Here is a 12577-nt window from a genome sequence, read left to right on the forward strand (position 1 = left end):
ATTTAATCCATGTACCTTTAGAATAATAGTATACTCATAAAGAAGAATTTATTTCTGCCATTTTTCTGTTTATTTTATGTATGCTTTATAGCTTTTTTTTGTCCCTCATTTACTCCATTACCACCTTCTTTTGTGTTTAGGTGATTTTTTGTAATCACATGTATTGATTCCCTTTTCATTTCCTTTTGTGCTTTTCTATAGATATTATTTTTGTGATTACCATGGGGATTACATATACATCCTAAAGTTATAACAATCTCATTTGAATTGATACCAACTTAACTTCAATCACATACAAGAACTTTATTCCTATGCAGCTTCATCTCCCCATCTTTATGTTTGACATCACACATTACATTTTTATACATTGTGTGTCCAATAGCAGATTTAAATTATTTTTATGCATTTGTCTTTTAAATTATGTAGAAAACAAAAAGCAGACTTACTAATCAAAATTACAATAATATTGGCTTTTATATATGCCCATGTATTTACATTGCTGGAGATCTTTATATTATCATTCAAATTTAAGTTACTGTCTAGCATCCTTTGATTTGAGCCCAAAGGACTCTCTTTAGCATTTCCTTAGGGCAGGTCTAGTGGTAATGAACTCCCTTGCTTTTGTTTATTTTGGAATGTCACTTTTGAAGGACATTTTTGCCGGATATGAAACTCTTGATTGACAAATTTTTCTTTCAGAATTGTAAATATATTATTCTACTGCCTTATGGCTTCCAAGTTTTCAGATAAAAAGCCAGTTGATAATTTTATTGAGCATCACTTGTACATGCCAAGTAATTTCTTTTTTGCTGCTTTCAAGATTCTCCCTTTGTCTTTTGACAGCTTGGTTATAATGTGTCTTAGTGTCAGTTTCTTTAGATTTATTCTACTTGGAGTTCCTTGAGTTTCTTGGATGTGTAGATACACGTCTCTCATCAAATTTGGGAAGTTTTTGACTACTATTTTTTCAAATAATCTTTCTACCCATTTCTCCTTCTCCTCTCATTTTTGGACTCCAATAATGCATATATTCTTATTCTTGATGGTGTCTCATAAGTCCCTTAGACTCCCTTTACTTTTCTTCAATCTTTTTTCTTTCTGTTACTCAAACATTTCCATTGTCCTATATCTTCAAGTGTGCTGATTCTTTATTCTGCCTACTCATATCTGCTGTTGAACCCCTCTGGTGAATTTTTCACTTCAGTTACTGTATTTTTCAGCTTTTTTTCCCCCATTCTCTCATCGAAGAGTATCTTGTTTTGTTTTGTTTTCAGTGTTTTGAATATTATAATTTTGCTATCAATATTTGTCTAGAGGTTTTTGTGTGAACATAAGTTTTCACTTCTCTGTGATAAATGCCCAGGAGTGCAATTTTAAGTCTATTTTTTTCCAAAAGAATCGGCCAATCTGTTTTCCAGAATGGCTGTCATATTCTGTATTCTCATCAGCCACATATGAATGATCTAGTTTTTCTGCATTCTTGCTAACATTTGATGTCAGAATTTTTTATTTTAGCCATTCTGGTAGATGTGTAATGATATCTCATTATAGTTTTAATTTGCATTTCCCCAAATGCTACTGGTGTTAAAAATATTTTCATATGTTTCTTTGACATTTGTATTTCTTCTTTGGTCAAATTTTTTTTTCAATTAGATTAAATTTATTTAAAATATAATCTAACAATAAAGTACAATAAACTGATTTTAGCCTCTAGTTTTCCTCTCTGCCCAAAGTCCTACAACAATGTCCATAGGGATGAACTTTCCAGTGCTCCAGATCCCTGGATCCTTACCCTTTCATCAACAATGTCGAATTCAGTCACCCCCTCCCCTGGTCACATCTTAGATAGTCATCACCAAAAACTGCACTGTCTCTAAAATCTTGAGTTTAAACACCCTACTCTCTGTCCTCCACCCTTGTTCTACCTACATCGTTAAATCACAAATACCTATAGCCCCAAATTCTTCAGCTCTTGGGAGGTTGCCAAATTACTGGCCCTGTAACTTTCTGACTGCTTATTTCTTCCTCGCTTCCCTGTCTAACCTGAAGTCCATAACTTCTCATTGTAATCATTCCCTTGCAAGTACCGCCAGCTCCCTGGTTCTCTCCTATTCTCTCTCCAGGGAAAGATCTCCCTCCAAAGCTTTATTTGGCCAGTAGCTTATGATCCTCTAGGACTTTGCCTGAGTATAAGTTCTTCTGGTGGCCTTTCTTGACCACCCTATGCAGAGTGCAGTCTGCTATCTCTACCTCAATTCCTCTCCCTTGCTTCTTTTATAGCACTCATGGCAACTTATAAACATTTTATTTGATATGTAATTTTTTCTCCCTGTCTCTTGCACTAGAACATAAATTCTATCAGGACAGGGACCCTGACTATCTTGTTCTCCCTCCATTCCCAGTACCTACCGTAATTCCTTGCACATATTAGAAACTCAACAAGCAACAGTTGTACAAAGGAATGATTATCAAATTTTCTAAGCCTATTAACAATGTACATTATTTCCAAGTGTCTGTCTGTGGAATGATTACAAAATTTGATAACATATAAGGACATAAATATACCTTAATTAATTCAGTAATAGTGTTAATTATACAACCCACATTCTTTCACCACAATGTAATAAAATCAAATATATAATAATTGACTCTAACCCACTGGAAATCTAAAAAACTCTATTTTCAGTAACTCTTGGGGAAAAAAAAGAGAAAATGAAAGATTACAATTAAATTACAAACATTTTAGAAATTAAAGAACATTATATACCAAAATCAACTGCATGGATCCAAAACTATCTTCAGAAAAATGTATAGTCTTAAATGCTTTTGTTATTAAGCAAGAAAAATAATAAATTAACTGTATTCATGGGGAAAAAGCTGAGAAAAAAAGCATTGAAATGAACAAACATAAATGAGAGTTAAATTAATCAAGGTAACCATAATATATTAGAGATAAAAGGGGAAAAAAGAAAATTATTTGAACATATCAATAAAATAGATTAACTTTTGTCAAGTGCACTGAAGGTAAAGGAGATAAAGCATAAACAAGTAGACATAAAATTGGGCACAAATGCACAGGGAGAAAATTAATTTAAGAGTCTTCTTGTAGCTAAACCTTCTTTTTGTTGCTTTCTCTAGATTTTTGCCTAGGAGCCAAGCTCGGCTGGAGAGAGCTGCACAAGAGTCCACCCAACTGTTTTTCATAAAGGCAAAGGTTGAACTTTAAAAGGACCTCCCCAGTGCCCCCCAAAATGGGGTAAGTTTCTCTGTCCTGCCCTCAATGACAAGGTTTTTACACTTTCCCTTTGGGCCTCCCCAACTCCCTGCCAGCTTCCTTACAGAAATAGCCTGACATTTACCTTCTCAGAAAAAATTGCAGCCACATTACCCTTTAACATGAAATAAAATGAAAAAATATAATAAGTAAAAAATAACCAAAATTGACTCTAACTCCACAAGATCTTTGTCTGTGTCATTCACTCACACATCTCAAGCACCTAAGACAGGGCTTGGCTCAAAGCTATTGCTTTGATCTGGAGGTAAATTCATTTGAGGAGCAAGGTAAATTCATTTGAGGAGCAAGTGGATACCATGTATGCATGTTCGCACCCATTTGAACTCATTCTCTCTGCACCCTCTTCTAATTCAGTGAAAGCAGTGATCCCTCTTCACAACCAAGACCAAGCCTTCCCCCCATGCTTGAACGCCTGCCCCTCCCAGCTTCTCAGGGGTCTTACATTATCAGTTATCCTGTTTCTCTTATTCATAGTCTAAACCACACTCTTTCCAACAGCTTTTAAACATACTTGAGAGTCTGTTCCACTGAAAACATAACTCTCCTTCAACCAACATCTCCCCTCCAGCTTGCATCTCCCTCCCTCCTGTGTGCTTCCTAGAATGCTTTTTTTTTTTAACATCTTTATTGGAGTATAACTGCTTTACAATTGTGTGTTAGTTTCTGCTTTATAACAAAGTGAATCAGCTATACATATACATATATCCCCATATCTCCTCCCTCTTGTGTCTCCCTCCCACCCTCCCTATCCCACCCCTCTAGGTGATCACAAAGCACCGAGCTGATCTCCCTGTGCTATGTGGTTGCTTCCCACTAGCTACCTATTTTACATTTGGTAGTGTATACATGTTCATGCCACTCTCTCACTTCGTCCCAGCTTACCCTTCTCCCTCCTCGTGTCCTCAAGTCCATTCTTTATGTCTGCATCTTTATTCCTGTCCTGCCCCTAGGTTGTTCAGAACTTTTTTTTTTTTTTTTTAGATTCCATATATACGTGTTAGCATATGGTATTTGTTTTTCCCTTTCTGACTTACTTCACTCTGTATGACAGACTCTAGGTCCATCTACCTCACTACAAATAACTCAATTTCATTTCCTTTTATGGCTGAGTAATATTCCATTGTATATATGTGCCACATTTTCTTTATCCATTCATCTGTCAATGGACATTTAGGTTGTTTCCATGTCCTGGCTATTGTAAACAGAGCCGCAATGAACATTGTGGTACTTGACTCTTTTTGAATTATGGTTTTCTCAGGGTATATGCCCAGTAGTGGGATTGCTAGGTTGTAAGGTAGTTCTATTTTTAGTTTTTTAAGGAACCTCCATACTGTTCTCCATAGTGGCTGTATCAATTTACATTTCCACCAACAGTGCAAGAGGGTTCCCTTTTCTCCACACCCTCTCCAGCAGGTGAAATGTTTCTTCATGTCTTTTGCCCAGGTTCTAATTGGGCTGTTTGATTTTTTACTGTTGAGTTTTGATTATCCATTATAGATTCTAGATACAAGCTCTTTGTCAGTTATATGCTTGCAGACAATTTCTCCAAAATTTTAGCTTTCATTCTCATACTCTAAATATGGTATTTCACAGAGTAAAAGTTCTTAAATTTTGATGACGTCCAATTTATCAATTTTTTTTTCTTTTACAGACTGTGCTTTTGGTGTCAAGTCTAAGAACTCTTTGCTTACCCTTAGATCCTAAAGATTTTCTCCTATATTTTTTTCTAAAACTTTTATGTTTTACTTTTAGGTTCATGATCCATTGAATTGATTTTAGTATAAGATATGAGACTTAGGCAGGGTTTTTTTGTTTGTTTGTTTTTCCTAACAAAGTCCAATTGCTCTAACACTATTTGCTGGAAAAGCTATCTTTCCTGTATTTAATTGCTTTTGCAACTTTGTCAAAATTCAGTTAGTTCAGCATATTAACATGGGTCTATTTTTGGATTATTTATTTTGTTCCCTTGATCTACCTGTCTATTTATCTACCAATAACACAGTCTTGATTTCTGTAGCTGTATAATAAATAATAAGATACACTGATTCCTTCTACATTTTTATTGTTTTTTAAAATTGCTTTAAGTATTATAGTTCCTTTGTTATTCCATGTAATCTTGTCTATATCTATAGAAAATCTTGTTGAGATTTTGGTAGGAATTGTGTTAAATCTATATGTTAATTCAGGGAAAATTGACATCTCTCCATGAAGTGTCGAGTTATCCAATTCATGAACACAGTAGGTCTCTCCACTTTAGATATTCTTCAATTTCTTTCATTAGTGTTTTGTAGTTTTCAGAATACACTTACACCTAAGTATCTTTTTTGAGCTAATGTAAATGGTATTGTATTTTAAATTTAATTTTGGTATGTATATTTTCATTGTTAGTATATGGAAATACATTCTTTTTTTTTTTTTTTTTTTGCGGTACACGGGCCTCTCACTGTTGCGGCCTCTCCCGTTGCAGAGCACGCGCTCCGGACACGCAGGCTCAGCGGCCATGGCTCACGGGTCCAGCCGCTCCGCGGCATGTGGGATCTTCTGGGATCGGGACACAAACCCGTGTCCCCTGCATCGGCAGGCGGACTCTCAACCACTGCGCCACCAGGGAAGCCCAATACATTCATTTTTGTATGTTTATCTTGTTTTCTGTGACATTGCTGAATTCACTTTTCTAGGAGGTTTTTTTCTAGGAGGTTTTTTACTGCCCCTGTAAATAGGGACAGTTTTCTTTCTTTCTCATCTATATGCCTCTTATTTCCTTGTCTTGGTTTATGGCACAGAGTAGAACTTCCTTCACTATGCTGAAACAAATAAGAGTAGTGAGACCAGATATCTTTGCCTTGTTCCCAATCTGAGGTTGAAGGCATTCAGTCCTTCACAATTAAGTATAATGTTATTTATATGTTTGTCATGGATTCTCATTATCAAGTTGAGAAAGTTCTTATGGGTTTTGAGGAGAAGTGAGATGTAATTTTTATCTTTGTTCCTCTATAGGTAAAGTGTATTTTCCCTCTGGCTTCTTTCAGGATTTTTTTTTCAATTAAACTTTTTATTTTGAGATAATTGTACATTCAAATTCAGTTGTAAGAAATAATACAGAGAGATCCTGTGTACCTTTCACCCAGTTTCCCCTGATGGTAACGTAAAGCTGTAGTAAAATAACAGGATTTTATTTAATCTTTGATTTTCTATAGTTTGAAACTGATATACCAGGTGCAGATTTTTTGGTGTTTATTCTGCTTGGTGTTATCTGAGCTTCCTGGATCTGTGATTTGACGTCTGAAATTAATTTGGAGGAAATTCTCGGTCATTATTATTTCAAGTATTTCTTCTTTTCCTTTCTTTCTTTCTTCTGGTATTCCCACTATGAGTATGTTATACACTCCCCCCCTTTTTTTTAATGCTATACCTTTTTTAAAGTTGTCCCACAGTCCTTGGATTTTCTGTTCTGTTTTTTCAATTTTTGTTCTCTTTGCTTTTTGGTTTTTGAGGAATCTATTGATATATCCTCTAGCTCAGAGATTCTTTCCTCATCCATGTCCAATCTACTACTGAGCCCATCAAAGTCATCTTTCATTTCTGTTACATTTTCTTTTAAATGGGTTTTTTTTTTCAAAAATGGGGTCTAATACTTCTCTTTGTTTTTTTTAACATCTTTATTGGAGTATAATTGCTTTACAACGGTGTGTTAGTTTCTGCTTTATAACAAAGTGAATCAGTTATACATATACACATGTTCCCATATCTCTTCCCTCTTGCGTCTCCCTCTCTCCCACTCTTTTTGGTTCTTTCTTAGGATTTCCATCTCTGTTTACATTGACCATCTCTTCTTTTCTTACATGCTGTCTACTTTATCCATTGGATCCATTAGCATATTAATCATAGCTGATTTAAATTACCAGTCTGATAATTCCAAAATCCCTGTCAAGTCTGGTTCTGATACTTGCTCTGCTCTTCAAATTGTGGAGTTCACCCCACACCTTTTGCTATGCCTCATAATTTTTGTTGATAGCTGGACATGATATACCAGGCAGAAGGAACTGCTATAAAAAGCCTAGTAATAACGAGGTGTTGAGGTGTGGGAAGAGGGGAAGCATTCTATAGTCCTATGGTTAGGTCTCAGTCTTTTACTGATATTACACTTCTGAACTATGAACTTCACAAGTGTTTCTCATTCCCCTCCACCCCATGTCAGACAGAATGGCTAGAATGCCCTGGAATTTGGTATTTTTCTTCTCCCTCACAGAAATCTAGAGCCTGCTGGAATTGGCTCTGATAATAAACCAACAATTAGTCTTCCATTAATTAGTTTCCCTGAGGGAAGGCCTTGTTAAGAGGAACAGAATACATTTCAAAATGGTTCATTTCCACCTCCCACTGCCAAAAGCATGAGGGGGATTTTTCTCTGATATTTACTGTGGGAATCTGGTCAGGCTCCTGGAGGTAAATTTCAAAATATTTTGAGCTGCCCTCATGACTGCTTCCCCCCCATCTACACTGAGCCTACAGCAATTTGTCTATTGCAGTTCAGATATTCCTGCTCCAGCTCTGGTTTCCACAGTGGCTTCTGCTCTTGGGTCTCTATGCCAGTAAGTAATCTGTGACTTTCTGTATTTCCCTGTCTCTTTAATTTTGGGGGTAGTGGTTTGCCCTGTGTCCTCCCCTCTCTTACACAGCCAAGAAGAGTTGTTGATTTTTTTCAGTCTGCTCAGCTTTTTATTTGTTGGAGTGGTGATTTCAAATCCCCTTACATTCAGAACTAGAAACTGGAAGTTCTTGACAGTGTCTTTTGATGGAAAAAATTTTCACCTTTTATGAAGTCTAATTTGTCTGTTTTAAAAATTTTGTTGCCTGTACCATATCCAAGGAATCATCACCAAACCCAATGTCATGAAGCTTTTGCCCTATCTTCTTCTAAGAATTTTACAGTTTTAGGTCTTACATTTAGGTCATGGATCTATTTGAGTTAATGTTTGTATGTAGTGTTAAGTAAGGGTATAACTTCATTCTTTTGCAATGTGGATTTCCTGTTTTCCCAGCACCATTTGTTCAAAAGACTGTCTTTCCTCCCATTGAATAGTCTTCACGCTTCTGTTGAAAATTGTCTGACCATATATGTAAGGATTTATTTCTGGGCTCTCTGTTCTATTCCATTGGTCTATATGTCTGTCTTTATGACAATACCACACTGTTTTGATTACTGTAGCTTTGTAGCAAGTTTTGAAATCAGGAAGTGTGAGTTCTCCAACTTTGTTCTTCTCTTTCAGGATTCTTTTGGCATTTAGGGTCACTTAAGATTCCATATACTGATTACCAAAAACTAAAGAAGGAAGCCCCATTTTGTCACTGCTGGAGAGAAGACAAAAATGATAAGGAGATAAATTATTTCAAATATGAAGGGGGAAAAAGGCAATATTTTAAAGTAAAGTGAGAACGGTCGGAAAGGAGTAGTGCTTTTGTGATGCTGTTTTCAAGGAGAGGTGGCCAGGGAGGCCGGTGCCTGCTGCTCTCGATTCTGCTCTTCACAGCCTGGGGGGCTGGCAGTGGCCAGATCAACTACTCGGTCCCTGAAGAGGCCAAACATGGCACCTTCGTGGGCCGCACCGCTCAGGACCTGGGGCTGGAGCTGGCCGAGTTGGTGCCATACCTGTTCTGGGTGGCGTCCAAAAGCCACGAGGACTTTCTGGAGGTAAATCTGCAGAACGGCATTTTGTTTGTGAATTCTTGGATTGACCTGGAGGAGCTATGAGAACAGAACACGAAATATAGTATTCACCTGGAGGTGCTCGTGGACAGGCCGCTGCAGGTGTTGCATGTGGAAGTGGAGGTAAAGGACGTTAATGATAATCCACAGGTCTTTAGTTAGAGTGAGAGAACAAAGGCTATTTATTCCTGAATCTAGGCTGCTGGATTCACGTTTCCCGATAGAGGGCGCTGCTGATGCAGACATTGGTACCAACGCTTTTCTAACATACACTCTCAGCTCCAGTGATTATTTCTCTTTGGATGTACAGGCAAGTGATGAACTGAGTAAGTCACTTTCGCCTGAATTGAAGTCTGTGGATAGAGAAGATACACCAGAACTTCGTTTATTATTGACAGCCACTGATGGGGGCAAACCAGAACTAGAAGGTATAGTTCAGCTGCCGATCATGGTGCTCAACGTTAATGATAACGCCCCATGGTTTGCCCAGGCCGTGTACAGAGTACACTTATTAGACACGACTAATGTTCCAGCAACTGGAACATTAATGACCACATTAAATGCCTCTGACGCTGACAAAAGTGTAAATGGCGAAATTGTCTTTCTTTTGGCAATGGTGTTTCTCTTAACATAAACAACAAAAACAAAAATTCAAAATTGATTCCAGCTCAGGGGAAATTAGGCTAATTGGTTGACTGGATTATGAAGAAACGAAATCCTACGAAATTCAGGTAAAAACAGTTGATAAAGGAGGTCCTCCAATGTCAAATCACTGCAAGGTTTTAGTGAAAGTGCTGGATGTAAATGATAATGCTCCGGAACTGGCGGTCACATCCATCTTTGCCTTAAGAGAGGAGTCTCCACTCAGCACCGTCATCGCCTTCATCTCCTTGTCTGACCGTGACTCTGGTGTCAATGGCTAGGTGACCTGCACCCTGACGCCTCATGTCCCCTTCAAGCTGGTGTCCACCTTCAAGAATTACAATTCGGGGCTTCCCTGGTGGCGCAGTGGTTGAGAGTCCGCCTGCCGTTGCAGGGGACACGGGTTCATGCCCCCATCCGGGAGGATCCAACATGCCGCGGAGTGGCTGGGCCCGTGAGTCATGGCCGCTGAGCCTGCGCGTCCGGAGCCTGTGCTCCGCAACGGGAGAGGCCACAACAGTGAGAGGCCCGCGTACCGCAAAAAAAAAAAAAAAAAAAAATTACTATTCGCTGGTGCTGGACAACGCCCTGGATCGCGAGAACCTGGCGAACTATGAGGTGGTGGTGACCGCGAGGGACAGGGCTCGCCTTCCCTGTCGGTCACAGCCAGCGTGTCCGTGGAAGTGGCCGACGTGAACGACAACGCGCCCGTGTTCGCGCAGCCTGAGTACACGGTGTTGGTGAAGGAGAACAACCCGCCCGGCTGCCACATCTTCACGGTGTCGGCTCGGGACGCGGACGCTCAGGAGAACGCGCTGGTGTCCTACTCGCTGGTGGAGCGGAGGGTGGGCGAGCGAGCGCTGTCGAGCTACGTGTCGGTGCACGCGGAGAGCGGCAAGGTGTACGCGCTGCAGCCGCTGGACCACGAGGAGCTGGAGCTGCTGCAGTTCCAGGTGAGCGCGCGCGACGCGGGCGTGCCGCCTCTGGGCAGCAACGTGACGCTGCAGATGTTCGTGCTGGACGAGAAAGACAACGCGCCCGCGCTGCTGCTGCCCGGGCTGGGCGGCGGGGCGGGCGCGCTGAGTCAGCTGGTGGCGGGGTCAGTGGGCGCGGGCCACGTGGTGGCGAAGGTGCGCGCGGTGGACGCGGATTCGGGCTACAACGCGTGGCTGTCGTACGAGCTGCAGCCGGCGGCGGGTGGCGCGCGCAGCCCGTTCCGCGTGGGGCTGTACACGGGCGAGATCATTACGACGCGCGCCCTGAACGAGGCGGACGTGTCGCGCCAGCGCCTGCTGTTGCTGGTGAAGGGCCACGGCGACCCGGGGCTGACGGCCACGGCCACCGTGCTGCTGTCGCTGGAGGACAGCAGCCAGGGGCCCAAGGCCTCGTCGCGGGTGTCCACCGGCGCCGCTGGCGCGGAGGCCGCTCTAGTGGATATGAACGTGTACCTGATCATCGCCATCTGTGCGGTGTCCAGCCTGTTTGTGCTCACGCTGCTGCTGTACGCGGCGCTGCGGTGCTCGGCGCCGCCCAGCGAGGGCGCGTGCGGGCCCGGGAAGCCCACGCTAGTGTAATCCAGCACGGTGGGGAGCTGGTCTTACTCGCAGCAGAGGCGGCAGAGGGTGTGCTCTGGAGAGGAGCTGCCCAAGACCAACCTCATGGCCTTCAGCCCCGGTCTTTGTCCAGGTCTGAGCACGTCGGGAAGAAATGAACATCCAGAAACAAATTCAGTAATATAAGTTCAACTTCCAAGCTTTGGCTTTAGATTTTTTTTTTTAATTTTTACTTATCTAACCATCTTTTCAGATGTCACTTTAAAAAATATATTCCAAGTGTTCACTAAAATCTCAACAAATCTTACCATTTATTGTAGATATTTATTCTATTACTTATAGCTGCATCTTGAATAGAACTTGGAATCAAACAACAAAAAAACTAATGTAGGAACAAATTGCCATATTCCTTGGATCAAATAGTAGGATACTTTTGAAAGGATACTGAAATATTAAGCAGTCTTGATCATATTTAACACAGAATCTTAACGTAGTCAAATACATTGTCATTTTCAAGTTTATTTGTAGCTTGGAATGAAATGTCAAGCCCTGGACAAAAATTTATAGGTAGATTTACAGAAACTATCTGCCTTCCCTTAAGGTTTTACGTTTCAAAGTGGGCAATTAAAAAAATCATTTTAAATAAAAGTCATTTAAAAGATATTTGTACGGTGACATTTTAATTTTTATGTTAAAATATACAACTATTTTTTCTTTGCTTTTATGATCAGTATCCTGATGCCAACGACTTTGAGTTCTCCTGGTTCTAGAAACCTTAGCATGGAATGAGTATTTTAGTATAGGATCTGGTTAGGAAACACTTAGCACCTTCCACTTACTCACAAATGTTCTAAGACACTTTATTTATTTATTTTTAAATTTATTTATTTAATTTATTTATTTTTGGTTGCGTTGGGTCTTCGTTGCTGCACGCGGGCTTTCTCTAGTTGAGGCGAGCGGGGGTTACTCTTTGTTGTGGTGCACGGGCTTTTCATTGCGGTGGCTTCTCTTGTTGCAGAGCACGGGCTGTAGGCATGCGGGCTTCAGTAGTTGTGGCACGTGGGCTCAGTAGTTGTGGCTCACGGACTGTAGAGTGTGGGCTCAGTAGTTGCGGCGAATGGGTTTAGTTGCTCCGTGGCATGTGGTATCTTCCTGGACTAGGGCTCGAACCCATGTCCCCTGCGTTTGCAGGCGGATTCTTAACCACTGCACCACCAGGGAAGCCCTAAGACACTTTATTTTTACTTCTCTCAACCTTTCCAATAACTTTGTGAAGTGCATACTTTAGTCTCACTTTGTGGATGAAAGTACTGAGGCTTAGAAAATCTAAGTTCAGTATTTTTACTAAGTTTTCTCCAGATTTCCCAAGGATATCCAGAA

The 12577-nt window shown here is 40.5% G+C and overlaps 1 pseudogene across 1 annotated transcript; it reads left to right on the forward strand.

Moving 5' to 3' along the window:
- The first annotated feature begins 8759 nt into the window (after positions 1-8759).
- On the forward strand, positions 8760-11383 carry LOC309819873 (protocadherin alpha-1-like; annotated as a pseudogene). Its single transcript has 2 exons — positions 8760-10002; positions 10205-11383. The product of its transcript is annotated as a protocadherin alpha-1-like (transcript).
- Positions 11384-12577: the final 1194 nt, after the last annotated feature.

This window comes from Grampus griseus (genome assembly GCF_964374135.1).
Source record: "Grampus griseus genome assembly, chromosome: 3".
Taxonomy (NCBI): Eukaryota; Metazoa; Chordata; class Mammalia; order Artiodactyla; family Delphinidae; genus Grampus; species Grampus griseus.